At 42.9% G+C, this 21,622-nt stretch overlaps 1 pseudogene across 1 annotated transcript in view; it reads right to left on the bottom strand.

Annotated features, from left to right (window-relative positions):
- The window catches only part of LOC143786233 (uncharacterized), a 91,075-nt pseudogene that overhangs the window by 16,032 nt on the left and 53,421 nt on the right, over positions 1 to 21,622 (bottom strand). Inside the window, exon 4 of the transcript XR_013218249.1 lies at positions 8,965 to 9,458. The product of XR_013218249.1 is annotated as an uncharacterized LOC143786233 (transcript). The remainder of the gene's footprint in view (positions 1 to 8,964; positions 9,459 to 21,622) is intronic.

The raw sequence follows: 21,622 nt of genomic DNA, 5'->3' as shown, positions 1-21,622 counted from the left end.
CTTTATTCAGCGACCAGCGACATCACAGCAGGATCCTGATCGCTGCTGCTTGTCAAACTAAACGATATCGCTAGCCAGGACGCTGCAACGTCACGGATTGCTAGCGATATCGTTACAAAGTCGTTTTGTGTGAAGGTACCTTTACAGTTCAACCATTCAGTGTAGGACTACTGCACCCAGCCACTGACATCTCATGCCCAACTAAAGAATGTATCAGACAATAGTTTTCATGAAGTCATCTGGCGCATTAGATTTTCTGTCACCCGATTGCACATCCTCATTTTGTTGATCGCGTCCTGCTTTGTGCTAAAGTCATGAGAAGTGTAAAGCGGCAGCATATTGGACAGAACATTCTCCTGAGAAAGAATGAAAGTTTCTCCATTACACAAGGGCTTTTCTGGGAGCCTTGCTGTGATATGGATTGATTTCTTGCTCCTCAATCTGAGAAGACATACTGTGATAGCTCATGCTCTAAACCAGGGGTGTGCAATTCATTTTCCAGAAGTTACACATGAGACACCGAACTGGTGTGGAGGACTGAACCAATAGGCTAAAATTAATTCTTCTCAATTGTACTATTAACATATTAATTAAAATTATTTAATATTAATCATGTGACTTAATATTGAGCAGAATTAAGTATGCTGACATTCCCCATGTATCTGCCGTATAAGTCACCACACAGATCCCCACATACAGTATGTGTCCCACTTACAATATGAGCCCCCACACAGCCCCCCGTGTACATTATGAGACCCCAAATAGCCTCCCACGTTCAGCATGTGACCCAGGGAGCCTCCAATATTCAGCACATGCCCCACATATACATCATATATATCTGTACATATTTAAAAGAAAAAGAAAGTCAGACGTAACTCGATCTGTGAAGATCACAGATCACACTCATTTTTTGCGGTTGCGCAGTGCATTAGGCTCTAGCGCATGCGGAGTATGTATTGCCCATCTGTTGGCAAAGTATACAATACATCATTGCACATGCGTGGGTTTTCACTATAGCCTCTGTGCCCCGGAAGTCTGTATATGCAAATTGTGTTGTCCTGGACGCCGGTAAACTTTTCCGGGGCACACAGGTTACAGTGAAAACCTGCGCATGCGCAATGATGAGCTGTATGCTATGCCCACAGTTTTCCAAATTTTCCAACTTTGAATTTTTATGCCCTTAAATCACAGAGATATGTCACACAAAATACTTAATAAGTAACATTTCCCACATGTCTACTTTACATCAGCACAATTTTGGAAACAAATTTTTTTTAGTTAGGGAGTTATAAGGGTTAAAAGTTGACCAGCAATTTCTCATTTTTACAACACCATTTGTTTAGGGACCACGTCACATTTAAAGTCATTTTGAGGGGTCTATATGATAGAAAGTACCCAAGTGTGACACCATTCTAAAAACTGCACCCCTCAAGGTGCTCAAAACCACATTCAAGAAGTTTATTAACCCTTTAGGTGTTTCACAGGAATTTTTGGAATGTTTAAAAAAAATTAACATTTATTTTTTTTCACAAAAAAATTACTTCAGCTCCAATTTGTTTTATTTTACCAAGGGTAACAGGAGAAAATGGACACCAAAAGTTGTTGTACAATTTGTCCTGAGTACCCGGATACCCCATATGTGGGGGTAAACCACTGTTTGGGCGCATCGCAGAGCTCGGAAGGGAAGGAGCGCCACTTGACTTTTCAATGCAAAATTGGCTGGCATTGAGATCGGATGCCATGTTACGTTTGGAGAGCCACTAATGTGCCTAAACATTGAAACCCCCCACAAGTGACACCATTTTAGAAAGTAGACCCCCTAAGGAACTTATCTAGATGTGTGATGAGCACTTTGACCCAACAAGTGCTTCACAGAAGTTTATAATGTAGAGCCGTAAAAATAAAAAATAATATTTTTTCACAAAAATGAAATTTTCGCCCCCAAGTTTTTATTTTCCCAAGGGTACCAGAAGAAATTGTACCCCAAAAGTTGTTGTGCAATTTGTCCTGAGTACGCTGATACCCCATATGTGGGGGTAAACCACTGTTTGGGTGCATGGCAGAGCTCGGAAGGGTTAGGAGTGCGGTTTGACTTCAATGCAAAATTGGCTGGAATTGAGATGGGACGTCATGTTGCGTTTGGAGAGCCCATGATGTGCCTAAACATTGAAACCCCCCACAAGTGACACCATTTTGAAAAGTAGACCCCCTAAGGATCTTATCTAGATGTGTTATGAGAGCTTTGATTCCCCAAGTGTTTCACTACAGTTTATAACGCAGAGCCGTGAAAATAAATATTCTTTTTTTTCCACAAAAATTATTTTAGCCCTCAGTTTTGTATTTTCCCAAGGGTAATAGGAGAAATTGAACACCAAAAGTTGTTGTGCAATTTGTTCTGAGTACGCTGATACCCCATATGTGGTGGGGAACCACTGTTTGGGCGAATGGCAGAGCTTGGAAGGGAAGGAGTGCCATTTGGAATGCAGACTTAGATGGATTGGTCTGCAGGTGTCACGTTGCATTTGCAGAGCCCCTGATATACCTAAACAGTAGAAACCCCCCAATAAGTGACCCCATATTGGAAACTAGACCCCCCAAGGAACTTATCGAGATGTGTTGTGAGAACTTTGAGCCCCCAAGTATTTCACTACAGTTTATAACGCAGAGCCGTGAAAATAAAAAAATATTTTTGTCCCACAAAAATGTTTTTTTATCCACACAAATTTTTATTTTCCCAAGAGTAACAAGAGAAATTGGACCCCAGAAGTTGTTGTCGAATTTGTCCTGAGTATGCTGATACCCCATATGTTGGGGTAAACCCCTGTTTGGGTGCATGGCAGAGCTCGGAAGGGAAGGAGCACTGTTTTACTTTTTCAACGAAGAATTGGCTGGAATTGAGATCGGACGCCAGTTTGGTTTGGAGAGCCCTGATGTGCCTAAACAGTGGAAACCCCCAATTCTAACTGAAACCCTAACCCAAACACACCCCTAATCCCAACCACATCCCTAACCCCAACCCTAACCACACCCCTAACTCCAACACACCAACCCTAACCCCAACCCCAACCCTAACCGTAGCCCCAACCCTAACCCTAGCCCTAACCCCAATGGGAAAATGGAAATAAATACATTTTTTTAATTTATTTATTTTTCCCTAACTAAAGGGGTGATGAAGGGGAGTTTGATTTACTTTTATAGCTGTTTTTTAGCGGATTTTTATGATTGGCAGCTGTCACACAAAAAGACGCTTTTTATTGCAAAAAATATTTTTTTGCGTTAAACACATTTTGAGAGCTATAATTTTTCCATATTTTGGTCCACAGAGTCATGAGAGATCTTGTTTTTTGTGGGACAAGTTGACATTTTTATTGGTAACATTTTCAGGCACGTGACATTTTTTGATCGCTTTTTATTCTGATTTTTGTGAGGCAGTATGACCAAAAACCAGCTATTCATGAATTTCTTTCTTTGGGGGATGTTTATACCATTCCGCATTTGGTAAAATGGATAAAGCAGTTTTATTCTTCGGGTCCGTACGATTACAGCGATACCTCATTTAGATTTTTTTATGTTTTGGCGCTTTTATACGATAAAAACTATTTTATAGAAAAAATAATTATTTTTGCATCGCTTTATTCTGAAGACTATAGCTTTTTTATTTTTTCACTGATGACGCTGTATGGCAGCTCATTTTTTGTGGTACTATGCTTATTTATATCTGTCTTTCAGATCGCAAGCTATAGTGGGCAACCATTCTGGCAGCCTGGATCAGATGCAGGATAAGCGCAGGGCACTCATGGCAGCATAAGGCAGGAAGGGGTTAATTTTCTTTCTGAATCAGGAGGTGGACAGGTCTTAGGGTATGTGCACACGTAGTTTGAAGGTCTGCGGATTTTTCCGCAGCAGATTTGTGAAATCCGCAGGTAAAAGGCACTGCATTTTACCTGCAGATTTCATGCAAAATTACTGTGGATTTATTGCAGAATTTGTGCGGATTCCACTGCGGTTTTACAACTGCGGAATCCTATTGAGGAGCAGGTGTAAACCGCAGCGGAATCCGCACAAAGAATTGACATGCTGCGGAATGTAAACCGCTGCGTTTCTCAGTGTTTTTTTTCTGCAGCGCGGGCACTGCGGATTGCGTTTCCCATGAGTTTACATTGTACTGTAAACGCATGGGAAAGTGCTGCGGACCCGCAGCTGCGGAACCACTGCGGATCCGCAGCAAAATCGCAGCGTGTGAACATAGCCTTAGAGTTTGAGTGGAAAAAGAATGGGGGTTGGGGAAATTAAGATAATGTTTGTGGATGGAAATAGTAGATTTGCGGTTTATATACAAGATTTTGGCAGGTTAATACACCATTTACTATGAGGACTATCGGTGTTACATCATACCCAAGCTATTCAAGCATTAGAGGCCAGGAATCCGAATATATTTATTCTGTATGTGGATATAGGAATAGCTTTCTGATGTATCGGTTGTTGAAAGTACCCCTCCATCTATATTCTACAAGGTGCCTGAGGGCACATCATTTTCGGCTACCTGAGACTCACCTATCCATTGTCAGAGAGTGCGCAGGCAGGGCTGGTGTCACCACCCAATGCACCTGGGCAAGTGTCAGGGCCCTGAGCAAGCGGGAGGGCCCACTCAACATTGTGAATACTGGTATGCTATGGGGCCCATGAATCACCGGGGCCCGGTACCAGGGCATTCTTTAAATAGTTTGCAATACTCCCTGTTACTCCGCAGCTCCGTTGTCTTCTGCATTTTCTGACTCTGTCACGTCTCAGGGCAGAGGGCGCAATGACATCACTAAAGGGAGTGTGCTGGCTATGTAATTAGAGTTCTTGAAAAAGGCAATTATCATGTGTCTACAGACACAGAGGAAGTAATCATCCTGTTTTTTCAGAGCTTAAAAAAATAAAAAGGGGCAGGACCGCACTCGTAAGATGATATTGGAAAGGGGGGACAACAGTGAGGCTCGACAAAATGATGCATTGGCTAAATAAACACCCAAATTAGGAAAAGCCAGAGTCGAGTATGCTGGCCAGTAACAAATGCTGTCAGTAGTCTTTGGATATGACAAGACGATGTTTGTTTGTTCAGTTGAGCTTTCGTTCACATTAACACTTAACCCACATCCACGTCGAACACTAAGCCTATTCCCCCTTCCACAGCGGCCTCGCTTTTTCACACTCATGTTGTAAGTAGCCTTCCCCTCTTGCACCCTGCTGTTTCACAATCTTAGGCTTCTTTCACACTTGCGTCGTGTGACGTCCGTCGCAGTGCATTACCGGTACCGGGAATCTTGGGCATGCGCAGGACTTATCTGTGGCTCTCCCTCATCTCCCCAGCCCGGCAGTGTGAATAAATCATAAGAGACTGAAGGGTGGGATCTCGGGCCGCGCATCCACGCAGGCGCAAGAAGCAAGACATCATGTGATGTCAGTGGACGGGCAGCGCTAACTGCACATGCCCAAGGAAAAAGATGAAAGCGCAGGCGCCGTGAAAATGCCTAAACGCTGAGGAAGCGGCGCCCATGAGAAATGAGGAAATAACTGACGGCTGTGGGGCGTCTGTGTCAGGTGGGAAAGACCTGCCCCCCTTCCCTAACAAATTAGAGGTATGAGGGACAAATTATATAAACGATTATTTCAGCGTTGGCAGGGACACGAACTAAAAGAGCCACCTTGACAGAAAACAGCATTAGTGCTGCCCAAGGTGGTTCTTTTAGTTACAAACACCTGGGGGGTGACAGGTTCCCTTTAATTTTGTAGAAAAAAAGCAGATCACAGACATGGCACAAAACTAAAGTCATTTCAAATGGCAACTTTCTGGCTTTAAGAAACACTAAAAGAAATTAAGAACAAAAAATGTGGTAGTCAGTAATGGTTCCTTTTTTTATCCAAGCATATGGGAAAAATTATGGAATCACTCTATTCTGAGGAAAAAATTATCGAATCACCCTGCAAATTTTCATTCCCATAACGAACACCTGCATAAAATTAGATCTGCTTGTTAAGGTACCGTCACATTAAGCGACGCTGCAGCGATATAGACAACGATGCCGATCGCTGCAGCGTCGCTGTTTCGTCGTTGTGTGGTCGCTGGAGAGCTGTCACACAGACAGCTCTCCAGCGACCAACGATGCCGAAGTCCCCGGGTAACCAGGGTACACATCGGGTTACTAAGCGTTTTGGGTATATTGTCTTTCCAGGGGGAAGAGTGGTTGTTCCACTTGGTTTTAATTGTTTTTAAATTGATTGATGTGTTTTTGTCTTGGCACTTTGCTCAATAAAAATTGTTATACTTTTCTATATTATTTGTTCTATATATTCAGGTGTGCGCTGTTATATGCATAGGCTTTTTCTTTTTCTTTTTATGGTCATGCAATTTCTATGCAGTTTTGCAGCACCCTAGGTAATTTATCCATTTATTCATGTGTATAAACCCTGTCTTGATAGGCTATCCATATAGATAGTGCACCTGAGATGATTTTTTTGTTACTAAGCGCAGGGCCGCGCTTAGTAACCCGATGTTTACCCTGGTTACCAGTGTAAATGTAAAAAAAACAAACACTACATACTTACATTCCGGCATCTGCTTCCCTGCACTGTGTAAGCGCCAGCCCTAAAGCAGAGCGGTGACGTCACCGCTGTGCTCTGCTTTGCGGCCAGCCGGCGCTGACACAGTGCAGGGAAGCGGACGTAGGGGGACGCGACAGACATCAGAAGGTGAGTATGTAGTGTTTGTTTTTTTTTACATTTACAATGGTAACCAGGGTAAATATCGGGTTACTAAGTGCGGTCACACACACCGATTCAGCGATGTCAGCGGGTGATCCAGCGACGAATTAAGGTGCTGGCCTTCTAGCTCCGACCAACGATGTCACAGCAGGATCCTGATCGCTGCTGAGTGTCAAACACAACGATATCGCTATCCAGGACGCTGCAACGTCACGGATCGCTATTGTTATCGTTGTTAAGTTGTTCAGTGTGAAGGTACCATTAGTCTGCATCTTAAAAGGAGTGATCACACCTTGTAGAGCTGTTGCACCAAGTGGACTGACATAAATCATGGCTCCAATAGGAGAGATGTCAATTGAAACAAAGGAGAGGATTATCAAACTCTTAAAAGAGGGTAAATCATCTCACAATGTTGCAAAAGATGTTGGTTGTTCACAGTCAGCTGTGTCTAAATTCTGGACCAAATACAAACAACATGGGAGGTTGTTAAAAGCAAACATATTGGTAGACCAAGGAAGACATCAAAGCGTCAAGACCGGAAACTTAAGCAATATGTCTCCAAAACAGGAAATGCACAACAAAACCAGGGCATCTTTCCACTCACATAATGGGTAAGCATTAAAGCAATTAAAGGCACTGTCTCTGGTTTGGTGTGCAATGTCACTATGACAGACTCTCTCTTATGATATGTGTTTTGGAACCAGTATTTTATCTCTAGTGGTAATATGTGCATCTGTGTCAGTACAATCATTGATGTGCACGGGCTGTAAAGATTTTTTATGTAGCTATTGTGGCTGATAGGTGCAGATACCCTTATGATTTAAATTGCCTTTTTTTTACTACCATGATGATATTCACTATGTATATGTATCTAGATTTTTTTTACTATATATGTATAAAATATTGAATAAAGATTTAATAATTTTTTATAACTGTATATAGAATTCCATTTTTTGTTTTTCTTATACACAATAATACTGTAGTACACGCAATAGTCTGATGGTGGGCTTATTCCTGAGAGGACTACAAAATACAATAGAAATTTGAAAAAATGCTTTTAAAAATAGATAAGTTTGAATCACCTTTCTTTTCCACCCTTAAAAATAGAAAAATACATATATGTGGTAATTCCACATTCATAAAAGTCCTATTAAACATATTATAAAATTGATTAATTTAATCTGTAAATGACATAAAAACAGAAAAAAATACATGCCAGAACTTTGATTTTTCGACTGTCGTAACAAAAAAAATTCAATAAACAATCAAAGCACTATGGTATCAATAAAAAGTCAGCTCAGGGCATAAAAAATAATGGCTCCATGTCTTGTAAAAAGAAGGCAATAGCCCCACAGCCGCCCACACACACACAGTATGATGCTCTCACAGCCCTCAACACAGCATGATGGTGACAACCACAGACCTCTCACACAATATGATAGTGGTAGTGGATCCCACACAGTTAATTGGACCTCACATTCCCTCCACATAATATGACTGTAGCCCTATAGACCCACCCCATGCAATATGATAGCCCCTCCCAAAGCATAATTGCTGCCCCTCCACACATTAAGATAATATTCCCCACAGCCCCCCAACACAGTATGATAGACCTTGTAGTCTCCTCAGATTATAATGGCTGCACACAGCGCCCCCCTCTTCCCACACAAATGGTATGAAATCAACACAATTTTTCTCTCCATTAATTTGGATTTGCATCATTTCTCATGAAGCTCCTGAAGAGTTCACAAACTTATTGACAGCAGTGTTGTATACTTTGAGGGTTGCTATTTTTTAAAACTGCATCCCTTTAGGGAAATCTCCAATATATAGGCCCCTCAAAGTCACTTCAAAGCTGAATAGGTCTCTATCAAACTAAGTTTTGTACATTGCCCTAAAATAATGAATAATTGCTGCTAAACTTTTAACAGTTCTGCAAAAATAAAAGGATGCTTGAAAATGATGCTGACATAGAAGTGGCAAGGTAAATGTTTTGTTAACTTTTTGTGTAGTATAACCATATGGATCCTAGGCTTAAATATTTAAAGTTTAAATATTGCCCATTTTTATTTATTATTTTTACTACTAAAATAAAGCACAACATGTCAGGAAAAAAATATTCTCAGAATAACTGGGATATGGGACATTCCATCTTTATTACCACATAAAGTAACACACGTCAGATTAGAAAAATTGGACTTTGTAACTAAAAGGTTAAAATTCCTTCTTCCTAATGTGAGTTTTCTGATGTCGAACAAGTTGGAATTTAAATGAAAAAAATATTCCACATTCAGGACAAGAAAATGGCTTCTCTCCTGTGTGAATTCTCTCATGTGCAACAAGAGTTAATTTCTCAGTAAAACATTTCTCACATTCTGAACATGAAAATGGCTTCTCTCCTGTGTGATTTCTCTCATGTCTAACAAGATTAGATTTCTCTGTAAAATATTTTCCACATTCTGAACATGAAAATGGCTTCTCTCCTGTGTGAATTCTCTCATGTGCAACAAGAGTTGATTTCTTTGTAAAACATTTTCCACATTCTGAACATGAAAATGTCTTCTCTCCTGTGTGAATTCTCTCATGTGCAACAAGAGTTGATTTCTCAGTAAAACATTTCTCACATTCTGAACATGAAAATGGCTTCACTCCTGTGTGAATTCTCTCATGTCTACCAAGATGAGATTTCATAGTAAAACATTTCCCACATTCTGAACATGAAAATGGCTTCTTCCTTCTGGGAGCGCTTTTATTTTCCACACTTATATTGTGTCTTTTATTTTGCTTAATAGTCTGTGATGGATTAGGACATTGTACGTTAAAACGATCCATGGTTGAGATGTTGGCATGTTCTTCATATGGGTCTTGTACAATGCTACAATCATCTGCTTTAAAATCTGAAGATATGAGATGTCTTTTGGACCTCCTGGTACAGCCATCTGTCAAGAGTGAAACGGATTTGAGTTTTGAGCAAAATAACCTTAATACATAAATGTATTTAAATAGAAAAATATTAAGAATAAAAATTATTAAAAATAAATTACATACAAATTGCAAGGTGTGTAGCTACGTTCTACTATTAACTAATGTGTAATTTACATGATGCGATGATTTCACAAAGAGCCAATCGTACTAATGTTCATTCTCAATCATTGACAATTGCAAACTTCAAATAATAAAACATTTATCTTGTTCTCATATTGTATATGAGAATAAAAATGTTCACTGTTGACAGCGTATAATCCCCTATGTGTAAATTAAGAATGTTGTGCATTAATAAAAAAAAGCTATGAGATAAGGAAACAAATCATCATTGTTACATCTCAATGAAAGCTAATAAGCTCAAATATATTCTCCTTGTCGTCATTTTATTCTTCAGTAGAAGTAGAGGGCTGTAGCAGTCACCTCTCTGTGTTGAAGCTTCATGCACAACCTCAATGACTGGAAGCGAGCGGCTGCACGGAAAATATCACTTCAATTTCTCCTGGTAGCCGCTCTCCCAGTAAAACAGCCTAACGTGCTTTAAATACTATTTACTTACAGATTACCAATATACCTGCAGGTAAATCGCATTTTTGTAGCTGACATGTTATCTTTAGGGGTTCATTTACACAGGCAGTAATGACCTGTAACAAGCACTGATTCATGATATGGGAGCAGCTTTGTTCTCTCTCCCCATAGAAAATAGATGAATGATTGGCCGGACCCTCATGGCTATGGTGGATTTCGGAGACAATGCGGTCAGCAGACTCAGGTACAAGTAATGTCTATACTAACATCTCTAATTACATGTCTATGTCTGTGGTCTGGACTGTTTTAGAATAATAAAGAAAAGTTAGTTTCCACAGTGCATCCTCTGGTGTGTGCTGTGGAAATTATGTCTATTCTTCAGTGAACACTACACATTGACTACTGGTGCCTCATCATTCATGTGAAGAGTGCAAGACTTGCTCATATTGCATCACTTATGTCTAGAGAAATGCTCAGGTGTCAGTACTACTAGGTGGTGTCCAACTCACACAAACACTACATGCAGAAAAGAGGAGCCGTATGGTCGTAGATTAGGACGTCATGATCGTGGAGCATATATACGTAAATCTGGATAAGCCCAGGCAATTCTCTGCTTTCTCTTATAATCTACTCCTGGCTGTGAATGAGACAAATGTCTTAAAACAGGTTTTTAAAATCTTCAGCTAGTGCAGTAGATCAAATATTTTATTTAGGTTATATATTAATCCTGGAACCAGAACTCTGATGGATATAATATAAAACACTAAACTAAATACTTTGCCAATGAAGTTTGTCACACGTCTGATGATCTATCATCCCAGTCTATTCTTATATCCATATTATAGATACACAACTTATTACATATTGCTATATTACATTTTCAGCCATATATAATCTGTTTTTTAGCTGAATGGAGGAATCTATATCCAAAAAAGCTGAGATAACACATAACATAAAACTCAAGCCAAAAATTGTCCAGTCAGGTGAACGAGGACAATGAGACTCTTCTCTGCTTTATTTATCAGTGACTCCTCACTGGGGCAACTGTAGGACACTGTAGGAACGTCCTCTTCGCACCACTCATCATCCCGCACATCGCATTTTCCTTTCTTCATTATGGCTTCAGCTTTGATATTCTTCAGATATTTCCCTGGATGTCAAAGCTGTGAAAGGAATAAAGTAAAAGTCACAGACAGAAGGAAAACTCATGTGGAATGTTCTAGATGGAGACTTTTACTACAAGCTCATGGGGCACCTGAGCCGCTAAAAGATGCTGACATCTCCGCCTCCTATATCACTGGGGCTGCCCTCAGTCAGTATGGCGGTGTGTAGTGATAGAAGTAGGCGTCATTGTAGCAGGGTCCAGTAAGTATACTGCATTATGGTAAAGTGGTTTCCTTCATTATTTTGTCTTCGCACTCTGGATACTCTAGCATTTTTATTTTCCATCATTTAAGGAAAGTTTGATCTGGAAATGTATTTTTGGGATACATGCTAATTCTTTTTGTAGGTTTGGAAGAAATTTAGCAGTTTTTTTATTTTTATGGCATTCATTTCTAATATAAATGTCATGTTAGAGGAGTCATCCACCCCTGAAATATTTACATTCAGTCCAGTATAGACTGAATTAAAGAAATAAAACATGCTCATCTACTGGTCTCCCAGTTTTTCTCTCTAATATACAAGGCTATTTTCACATCCACAGTTCACCACAGCTCCAGCGAGGATGGTCATGACTGGTGGTATCCACTACAAAATCGCCGTGTCTGTATAAAATGATTACGCGTTTCTTACTCTAAATCAGTCCTTAATGACAGATAACAAAAATGAACATATCTCTGATTAAGGCCCCATTCACACGTCCTCTTTATAAAACATACGAGTGAGACTGTCAGTTTTTGCTATCTGTGTGGCTTTCTGTTGGCCGTCCGTGTGTACCATCCATGTGACACATACTGGAATATAATTTACAGATATTTAGGTTCTGAAGATGTGTAATGATAGATATATAGATAAATATAGAGTAAATAGAAGATAGATGGATAATTAGTGCCTTGTCTGAGTGTTGGTTACTGTGCATGTTTTAAGCTAATAAAATAAATGATGTTTGGTCCCCTCCCATTTTTGATAACCAGCAAAGGTAAAGCAGACAGCTGTGAGCTCATGTTATCAGGCTAGGAAGATCCATGGTTATTGGGCCCTTCCAAGTCTAAAAATACCAGTCCTCAGCTGCCCCAGAAGTGGCGCATCAGATTATAAGCACCAATTCTTGCTTTGCTTCAGCTCTTTCTACGAACCAGGACGATCGGGGTAATGGTAGTTGGGGTTAATGTCAGCTGTGATTTGTCAAAAATCACTGCATCAAGCTCTGGGGTTAGTAAAGGAGAGGTGTCTCCTAAACACCTAAACTGTGTAATTTCTGTTCTGCATTATATTCCGGTACGAGTTACACAAATGTTACACTTTATGATGTGCACATGTGAAGTACGTATTGTCATTTGTGCTGCCAGAAAACAACAAACATGTCTACGTGTGGGTTACTGTGCAGTGCTATCCCTAAACACTTTGCTATAAAATGCAAAAGCGATTTGCCAACTTATAAAAAACAAAGATTTTACATATAAAGTGGAGAAAAAGTGGATAAAAATAAAGTACATACCGTATATACTCGAATATAAGGTAACCTAAGTATAAGCCGAGACTCCTAATTTTGCCACAAAAAACTGGGAAAACTTAATCACTCGAGTATAAGCCTAGGTTGGAAAATGCAGCCGCTACTGGTTAATTTCAAAAATAAAAACAGATACCAATAAAAATAAAATTAATTGAGACATCAGTAGTTTAAGTGTTTTTGAATATCCATATTGAATCAGGAGCCCCATATAATGCTCCATACAGTTCATAATGGCCCCATAAGATGCTCCATACAATATACGCCCCATATAATGCTCCATACAGTTTATGATGGGCCCCATAAGATACTCCATATTAAAATATGCCCCATATAATGCTGCACAAATGTTCATTATGACCCCATAAGATGCACCATACAGACATTTGCCCCATACAATGCTGCACAAATGCTGATTATGGCCCCATAAGATGCTCCATAGAGATATTTGCCCCATATAATGCTGCACATGGCCCAGTAGAGATATTTGCCCCATAAGATGCTCCATACAGATATTTGCCCCATATAATGCTGCACATGGCCCCATAAGATGCTACTGTGGAGAAACGGGGTCAGTGGGTGCTCTCGTCCGCTGTCCCAGCTGTCTTTAGCAAGACTGCATGGACCACGGCTCATACCACTGAACGCCCGCTCTATCTCCCAGTGGGCAATACACTACACAGACAACACAGGTTTAAGGTAAAACAGTGTGGCAATACTTTATTGAACCACAGCACACAATAGCAAACAGAACACTCCCACCAATTACCCCAAGATGGAGCACATTACAGGGCCTCACCCTTCCGCTGACTCGTCGAGATAATGGTAGATGTTATGTTAGAGCTCCCAGGGTCGCTACTCCATCTGTGGATGAACGCACAGAGATGGGGTAACGACAAGCATAGGGAGATGACCAAGAACTGTCCATACAAGGTCCAAAGCCAGTTGACACGATGTCAGAGCTACCAGGGTCGCTACTCCATCTGTGGATGAACGCACAGAGAAGGGGTAACGACAAGCATAGGGAGATGACCAAGAACTGTACATAGAGTCCATACAAGGTCCAAAGCCAGTTGACACGAGAGTCACCACCTGGCTTATCTGACCATCTCCATGGAACCAGGCGACCAGCGGGTCCCAAACCTGGCTTTCTCCAAACATATCCATGGTTCAGAGATGGTCACTGGATCAGATCTGTGTCCTTCCAACCGGAGCCGAAAACCCCCGGGTTGTTTCCTATAGAATCATAGATCAGTGTCCCTCGTGATGGTGCCATGATGAATTGGCTGCAGTCCTTTCTCTTGTCTGTTGGGTGGTTTGCAGAATGTCAGGCTGATAGCTCTGTGTTACTTCAGTCTCCCAGGATGTGATCTCTGAGTCTTTTTATACTCAAGGCATGTAAAGGTACCTGCACACTAAACAATATCGCTAGCGATCCGTGACGTTGCAGCGTCCTGGCTAGCGATATCGTTTAGTTTGACACGCAGCAGCGATCTGGATCCTGCTGTGATGTCGCTGGTCATTAGTTAAAGTTCAGAACTTTATTTGGTCGTCCGATCGCCGTGTATCATTGTGTTTGACACCAAAAGCAACGATACCAGCGATGTTTTACACTGGTAACCAGGGTAAATATCGGGTTACTAAGCGCAGGGCCGCGCTTAGTAACCCGATGTTTACCCTGGTTACCAGTGTAAAATGTAAAAAAAACAAACACTACATACTCACCTTCGCATCCCCCGCCGTCTGCTTCCCACACTGACTGAGCGCCGTAAAGTGAAAGTACAGCACAGCGGTGACGTCACCGCTCTGCTGTTAGGGCCGGCGCTCAGTCATTGCAGGAAGCGGACGGCGAGGGACGTGAATGTGAGTATGTAGTGTTTGTTTTTTTTACATTTTACGCTGGTAACCAGGGTAAACATCGGGTTACTAAGCGCGGCCCTGCGCTTAGCAACCCGATGTTTACCCTGGTTACCCGGGGACCTCGGCATCGTTGGTCGCTGGAGAGCAGTCTGTGTGACAGCTCTCCAGCGACCAAACAGCGACGCTGCAGCGATCGGCATCGTTGTCGCTATCGCTGCAGCGTCGCTTAATGTGAAGGTACCTTAAGCTATTTTTAGAATTACCCAAGGCCCTTCAATCCAACATCAAGATAAGGTAAACAATGGTGATGGGATTAAGTAGCACTATTAGCATATAAGCACACATCAATAAACAAAGCTTAAAGGCCCCGTCTCACATAGCGAGATCACTAGCGAGATCGCTGCTGAGTCACAAGTTTTGTGACGCAACAGCGACCTCAGTAGCGATCTCGCTATGTTTGACACGTACCAGCGATCAGGCCTCTGCTGTGAGATCGCTGGTCGTGTCGGAATGGCCTGGACCTTTTTTTGGTCGTTGAGGTCCCGCTAACATCGCTGAATCGGTGTGTGTGACACGGATTCAGCGATGTCTTCACTGGTAACCAGGGTAAACATCGGGTTACTAAGCGCAGGGCCGCGCTTAGTAACCCGATGTTTACCGTGGTTACCAGCGTAAAAGTAAAAAAAAAAAAACCGTACATACTCACATTCCGGTGTCCGTCAGGTCCCTTGCCGTCTGCTTCCCGCTCTGACTGACTGCCGGCTGGAAAGTAAGAGCAGATCACAGCGGTGATGTCACCGCTGTGATCTGCTTTCACTTTACGGCGGCACTCAGTCAGAGCGGGAAGCAGACGGCAAGGGACCTGAAGGACACCGGAATGTGAGTATGTACGTTTTTTTTTTTTTTTTACTTTTACGCTGGTAACCAGGGTAAACATCGGGTTACTAAGCGCGGCCCTGCGCTTAGTAACCCGATGTTTACCCTGGTTACCCGGGGACCTCGGCATCGTTGGTCGCTGGAGAGCGGTCTGTGTGACAGCTCCCCAGCGACCACACAGCGACAAAACAGCGACGCTGCAGCGATCAGCATCGTTGTCTGTATCGCTGCAGCGTCGCTGTGTGTGACGGGGCCTTAACACACTCAATGTACAGTCACTATTACAAACTTAAGGTACCGTCACATTTAGCGACGCAGCAGCGATATAGACAACGATCCGATCGCTGCAGCGTCGCTGTTTAGGTCGCTGGGGAGCTGTCACACAGACAGCTCTCTCCAGCGACCAACGATCAGGGGAACGACTTCGGCATTGTTGAAACTGTCTTCAACGATGCCGAAGTCCCCCTGCAGCACCCGGGTAAACATCGGGTTACTAAGCGCAGGGCCACGCTTAGTAACCCGATATTTACCCTGGTTACCATTGTAAAAGTAAAAAAAAAAAACACTACATACTCACCTTCTGATGTCTGTCACGTCCCCCGCCGGCGGCTTCCCTGCACTGAATGTGTCAGCGCCGGCCGGCCGTAAAGCAGAGCACAGCGGTGATGTCACCGCTGTGCTCTGCTTTACGGCCGGCCAGCACTGACAGTCCGTGCAGGGAAGCCGCCGGCGGGGGACGTGACAGACATCAGAAGGTGAGTATGTAGTGTTTTTTTTTTTTTACTTTTACAATGGTAACCAGGGTAAATATCGGGTTACTAAGCGCGGCCCTGCACTTAGTAACCCGATGTTTACCCTGGTTACAAGTGAACACATCGCTGGATCGGTGTCACACACGCCGATCCAGCGGGTGGTCAGCGTAGAAATAAAGGTCTGGACTTCTAGCTCCGACCAGCGACATCACAGCGGGATCCAGATCGCTGCTGCGTGTCAAACACAATGAGATCGCTATCCAGGACGCTGCAACGTCACTGCAACTTCACGGATCGTTGTAGTTCTCGTTGTAAAGTTGCTCAGTGTGAAGGTACCTTTACACAGTATGTTAGATAGTATATCAATTGGCAAGTCAGTCTTCTTGACCCACCAGACATAAACACTTAAATTCACAAGCCAATATACAGATAAAAAGCCAGTTCTTTTGGTTTGTAAAAAAACATTGTTGTCTGGGAAATTAAGATACAATCTGGTTTCTTCACAGCTACATACAGACATTTGCCCCATATGCTGTTGCTGCGATAAAAAAAAAATAAAAAAAAAATCACATACTCACCTCTCGTCGCTCAGGCCCCCGGCACTTGCTATAGTCACCTGTCCGCGTTTCACCGACGGCCGCCACTGTGTCTTCCCCATCCTCTGCACTGACATTCAGTCAGAGTGTGACGCACACGCTAATCGTGTCATTGCACTCTCTGACCTGAGCATCACTCCAGAGGACGCGGAAGATCACATAAAATAAAATAATCACAGAATATACCCATAGCTGTAGGAGGCGCACCAGTGACTGTGCAGAATACTGCAGGATTGCGCCTCTGGCAGTGCGCCCTATACACATTTCCTCCGAGTGCAGTTATATTACTAGGCAGCCCCCCTCCATGGTGGTTACTCTCACCAGTTCATTGCCCCTTTTATCTTGGCAGCTGCTGCAGTGAATTAGTATTAAGCCCTGGTGATAGTACAGCTGCCCTTTCTCTGCTGTGTTTTTCCTCACACCCCTCGTCCCACACACCTCTACACTACTTGGCATGCAGAGGCTCCCTCCCTGGTACCTGTAGTACATCATCACCACAGCTCCTCGTATTACATGCCTGATGCTGGCTCCTATTAGGGTCTTGCAGCCACTATTGCAACACCTCACACGCCTGTCTGGCGCTGTAGGGGTTAATGATAGCTCCTACCCCCATCCTGGTCAGGTGACCGCAGCACTCGCACACATTTTCACTGTCCTGCGCTGCCCCATCCCAGAAGGCACAGCAGTGAGTGCAGACCCATTGTTCTTTGTGAGGAATTGATCATGTGACCTCCACCCAGGCTCCAGCCCGGCTGCTGGTATTTTAATCCTGCCTACTCATGCATGTGATTGATCACATGCTCGTGAGTCGTGACATCACCGAAGGTCCTTTAGCTTTATCGCAAGTTGTAACTATTTATAGTACCGACTTCCCTGACACCAATAACGGATCGAGCAACCCACGACTGCCACCGGCCCTTCTGGCATTCAGCCCTGGTATTTGAATTTACACAGGCCCACTTGTCACATGGTGACTGTATAATATCTTTGTACACTTGTAGGTTACAAGTGAGGGGAGTGTAACACGACTATATAACATATAATCACAGCTTTATCCAGCATTACAGCTCAGTCCTATTTATTGCTTTTAGTTGCAGTACCAAGAAAAGCCGCTACTTTACCTACATAACTGGATCTCGTAGATAATGAAGGGATGAGACAACACAAGGCTATGGAACCTCATTCTGATGCTCCATAAAGTTTGCCTACAGCCACTTTTGGTTCCGCTGCGCAGCACGAGACCCGGTGACTCTGAAGAGCGGTGATATCAGTAACTCAGTAACGTCACCGCTCTTCAAATATTCCGGGTCTTGCGCTGAGCTCGGAGACTGTGAAGAGCGGTATTGTTACTACCGTCACCGCTCTTCAGAGTCGCTAGGTCTCGCCAGGTCTGGGCTAGTAGTGGGGGTGTCTGATAGACCAGGGATTGATAGCAGCTGACATTACGCAGCTGACATCAACCCTAAAAATCATTACACATACCAGAATTAAATGCTCTGGCGGCTGGGAAAAGCAGTAGAGTTAGCGCTATTCCCAGGCGCCGGGTGCTAACTACAACTGTCATAATCCTTGCTTGGTCTCCCTACGAAGCATTTCTGCTGTATTTACATGCGCTGATCTCAGGCTGCTAAACGAGTGTGATCGACAATACTGAAGTCGTTCGCTTGTTTCCCGGCCTCTTTACATGAACTGAGAAAGAATGAAGGGAACAGAACAATCACAATTAGATCAATCTGTACCCATACAGTATCATGTTATCAGCAGCACAACTACAGTTTACACCGGCGATGTGCTGCTGAGAACAAGGATTTCTGTTCCCGCATAAAAATCCAATCACTCGATGAATAGGCAGCATTTTGCTTGTTTAGTATAATACACCCCATAGTCCTCCATATATTATAAGGTGCACCTCAGTCCTCCATATAGTATAATACACTCCTCAGTCCTCCATATAGTATAATACACTCCCCATAGTTCTCCATATAGTATAATACACTCCTCATAGTCCTCCATATATTAAAATACACTGCAATTCCTCCATATAGTATAATACACTCTTCAGTCCTCCATATAGTATAATGTACTGCCGCAGTCCTCCATATAGTATAATACACTCCTCAGTCCTCCAAATAGTATAATACATTCCTCATAGTGCTCCATATAGTATAATGCCCCGCCATTGTCATCCATGTAGTACAATTCACTTCCCATAGCATAATGCACCCCATAGTTCTTCTTCATATAGTATAATGTATTCCCCATAGTCCTTGATACAGTATAATGCAGCCCACATATAGTATAATGATGCCACCCGAGTATAACGCAGCCACCCCAGAATATATTGCAGCCCCGAGTATGTAACCCCCAGAGAATATAATGCAGCCCCCTCATATAGTATAATGCAGCCCCTGCATATATAATATATGGTAGCCCCCTCATAGAGCATAATGCAGCCCCCCATAGAATATAATGTGGCCCCTCCATAGAATATAATACAGCACCCCATAGAATGTAATACAGCCCTCCATAGAATGTAATACAGCCCACCTCCCCATAAAATATAATACAGCCCCCATAGATTATAATGTAGCGCCCATATAATGTAATACAGCCCCCCATAGAATGTAATATAGCCCTCCCCCATAGAATGTAATACAGCTCCCCCATAGAATGTAATGCAGCCAGCCCCCATAGAATGTAATGCGGCCAGCCCCCCATAGAATGTAAAGCAGCCAGCCACCCATAGAATGTAATGCAGCCAGCCACCAATAGAATGTAATGCAGCACAGCCCCCATAGAATGTAATGCAGGCAGCCCACATAGAATGTACTACAGCACAGCCCCCATAGAATGTAATGCAGCCAGCTCCCATAGAATGTAATGCAGCACAGCCCCCATAGAATGTAATGCAGCCAGCCCCCATAGAATGTAATACAGCACAGCCCCCATAGAATGTAATGCAGCACAGCCCCCATAGAATGTAATGTAGCACAGCCCCCACAGAATGTAATGCAGCCAGCCCCCATAGAATGTAATGTCGCACAGCCCCCATAGAATGTAATGCAGCACAGCCCATAGAATGTAATGCGGCACAGCCCCCACAGAATGTAATGCAGCCAGTCCCCATAGAATGTAATGCAGCCCCCCAATAGCCCCACAATCCAGTTATCACTCACTGATATATACAGTATATATATTGTCATGATTCCCAATGGCAGGGACACGGGCAAAAACGGACTAGCTCTAGGAAGATGGTATCTCAGGTAACCGCGATGCTGAACCTAACACGCAAATAAAAGTAGCCAGGGGGTGTGCCTACGTTTTATCCCTAGACACCTCGCGCCAGCCGGAGATCTAACTACCCCTAGAAGAGGAATACACAGACCTGGCTTGCCTCCAGGGAAACCCCAAAAGTTATAGTAGCCCCCCACATATAATAACGGTTAGGTAAGAGGAAAACACAAACGCAGTATGAATATAGATTCAGCAAAGTGAGGCCCTCTGACTAGATAGATGAAAATACAAAAGAGGACTTCGCGGTTACCTCAAAACCCTAAGCAGCCATCCTGAAACTACCTTGACTCCGTTATCAACTCATGACACCGGAGTAGTAATTTCAGATCACTAGAGCTTCCAGCAGCACGAGAAATATAAATGCATGCTGGACAAAACAAACACAAAAAATGCCAAAGATTCAACTTAGCTGAATTGCGGACTTGGAGCAGGTAGCAAGCAACAGAGGTGCTCTGGTAACATTGATTGCCGGCGCTAGAGTGACTGAGAAGCCAGACTAAATAGGAAACTCCCAATTTCCTGATGAAAACAGGTGCACTGGAAACACAAGACAAAAGTCAACCAGTACCACCAGTAGCCACCAGAGGGAGCCCAAAAACAGAATTCACAACAATATATATATAATTTAATAAAAAAACACTCTACTCACCTTTCCTCGTGCCCCGCGCTGCTCTCGGCTCCGGTCTCAGCAGCTGCAGTCCGCCTGCCCGACACACAGCAGATACGCGATGATATGCCGTCATCTTGAACCCGCAGAGCGGGAAATGATGGGAGAGGGAGCGGCAGCAGACGCTCTCTCCTCCATCATTGCATTCAACTGTACCGGGCCCACGACTGCCACCGGCACTTCTGGCATTTGCCAGAACTGCCCGATGGCCAGTCCGGCCCTGTTTTCAACAGATCCTGGTGATTCTGACATTGTTTTCTCGTGACATATTGTACTTCATGTTAGTGGTAACATTTCCTAGACATTACTTGAGCTTATTTGTGAAAAAAACAGAAATCTTGCAAAAATTATGAAACTTTCGCAATTTTCCAACTTTGAATTTTCATGCCCTTAAATCAGAGATATGTCACACAAAATACTTAATAAGTAACATTTCCCACATGTCTACTTTACATCTGCACAATTTTGGAACCAACATTTTTTTTGTTAGGGAGTCATAAGGGTTAAAAGTTGACCAGCAATTTCTCATTTTCACAACATTTTTTTTTTAGGGACCACATCACATTTGAAGTCACTTTGAGGGGTCTATATGATAGAAAATACCCAAGTGTGACACCATTCTAAAAACTGCACCCCTCAAGGTGCTCAA

This window comes from Ranitomeya variabilis, chromosome 7 (genome assembly GCF_051348905.1).
Source record: "Ranitomeya variabilis isolate aRanVar5 chromosome 7, aRanVar5.hap1, whole genome shotgun sequence".
In the NCBI taxonomy this organism is placed as follows: Eukaryota; Metazoa; Chordata; class Amphibia; order Anura; family Dendrobatidae; genus Ranitomeya; species Ranitomeya variabilis.
Note: the sequence above shows the minus strand (reverse complement) of the source record. Positions and strands in the feature narration are given on the sequence as shown.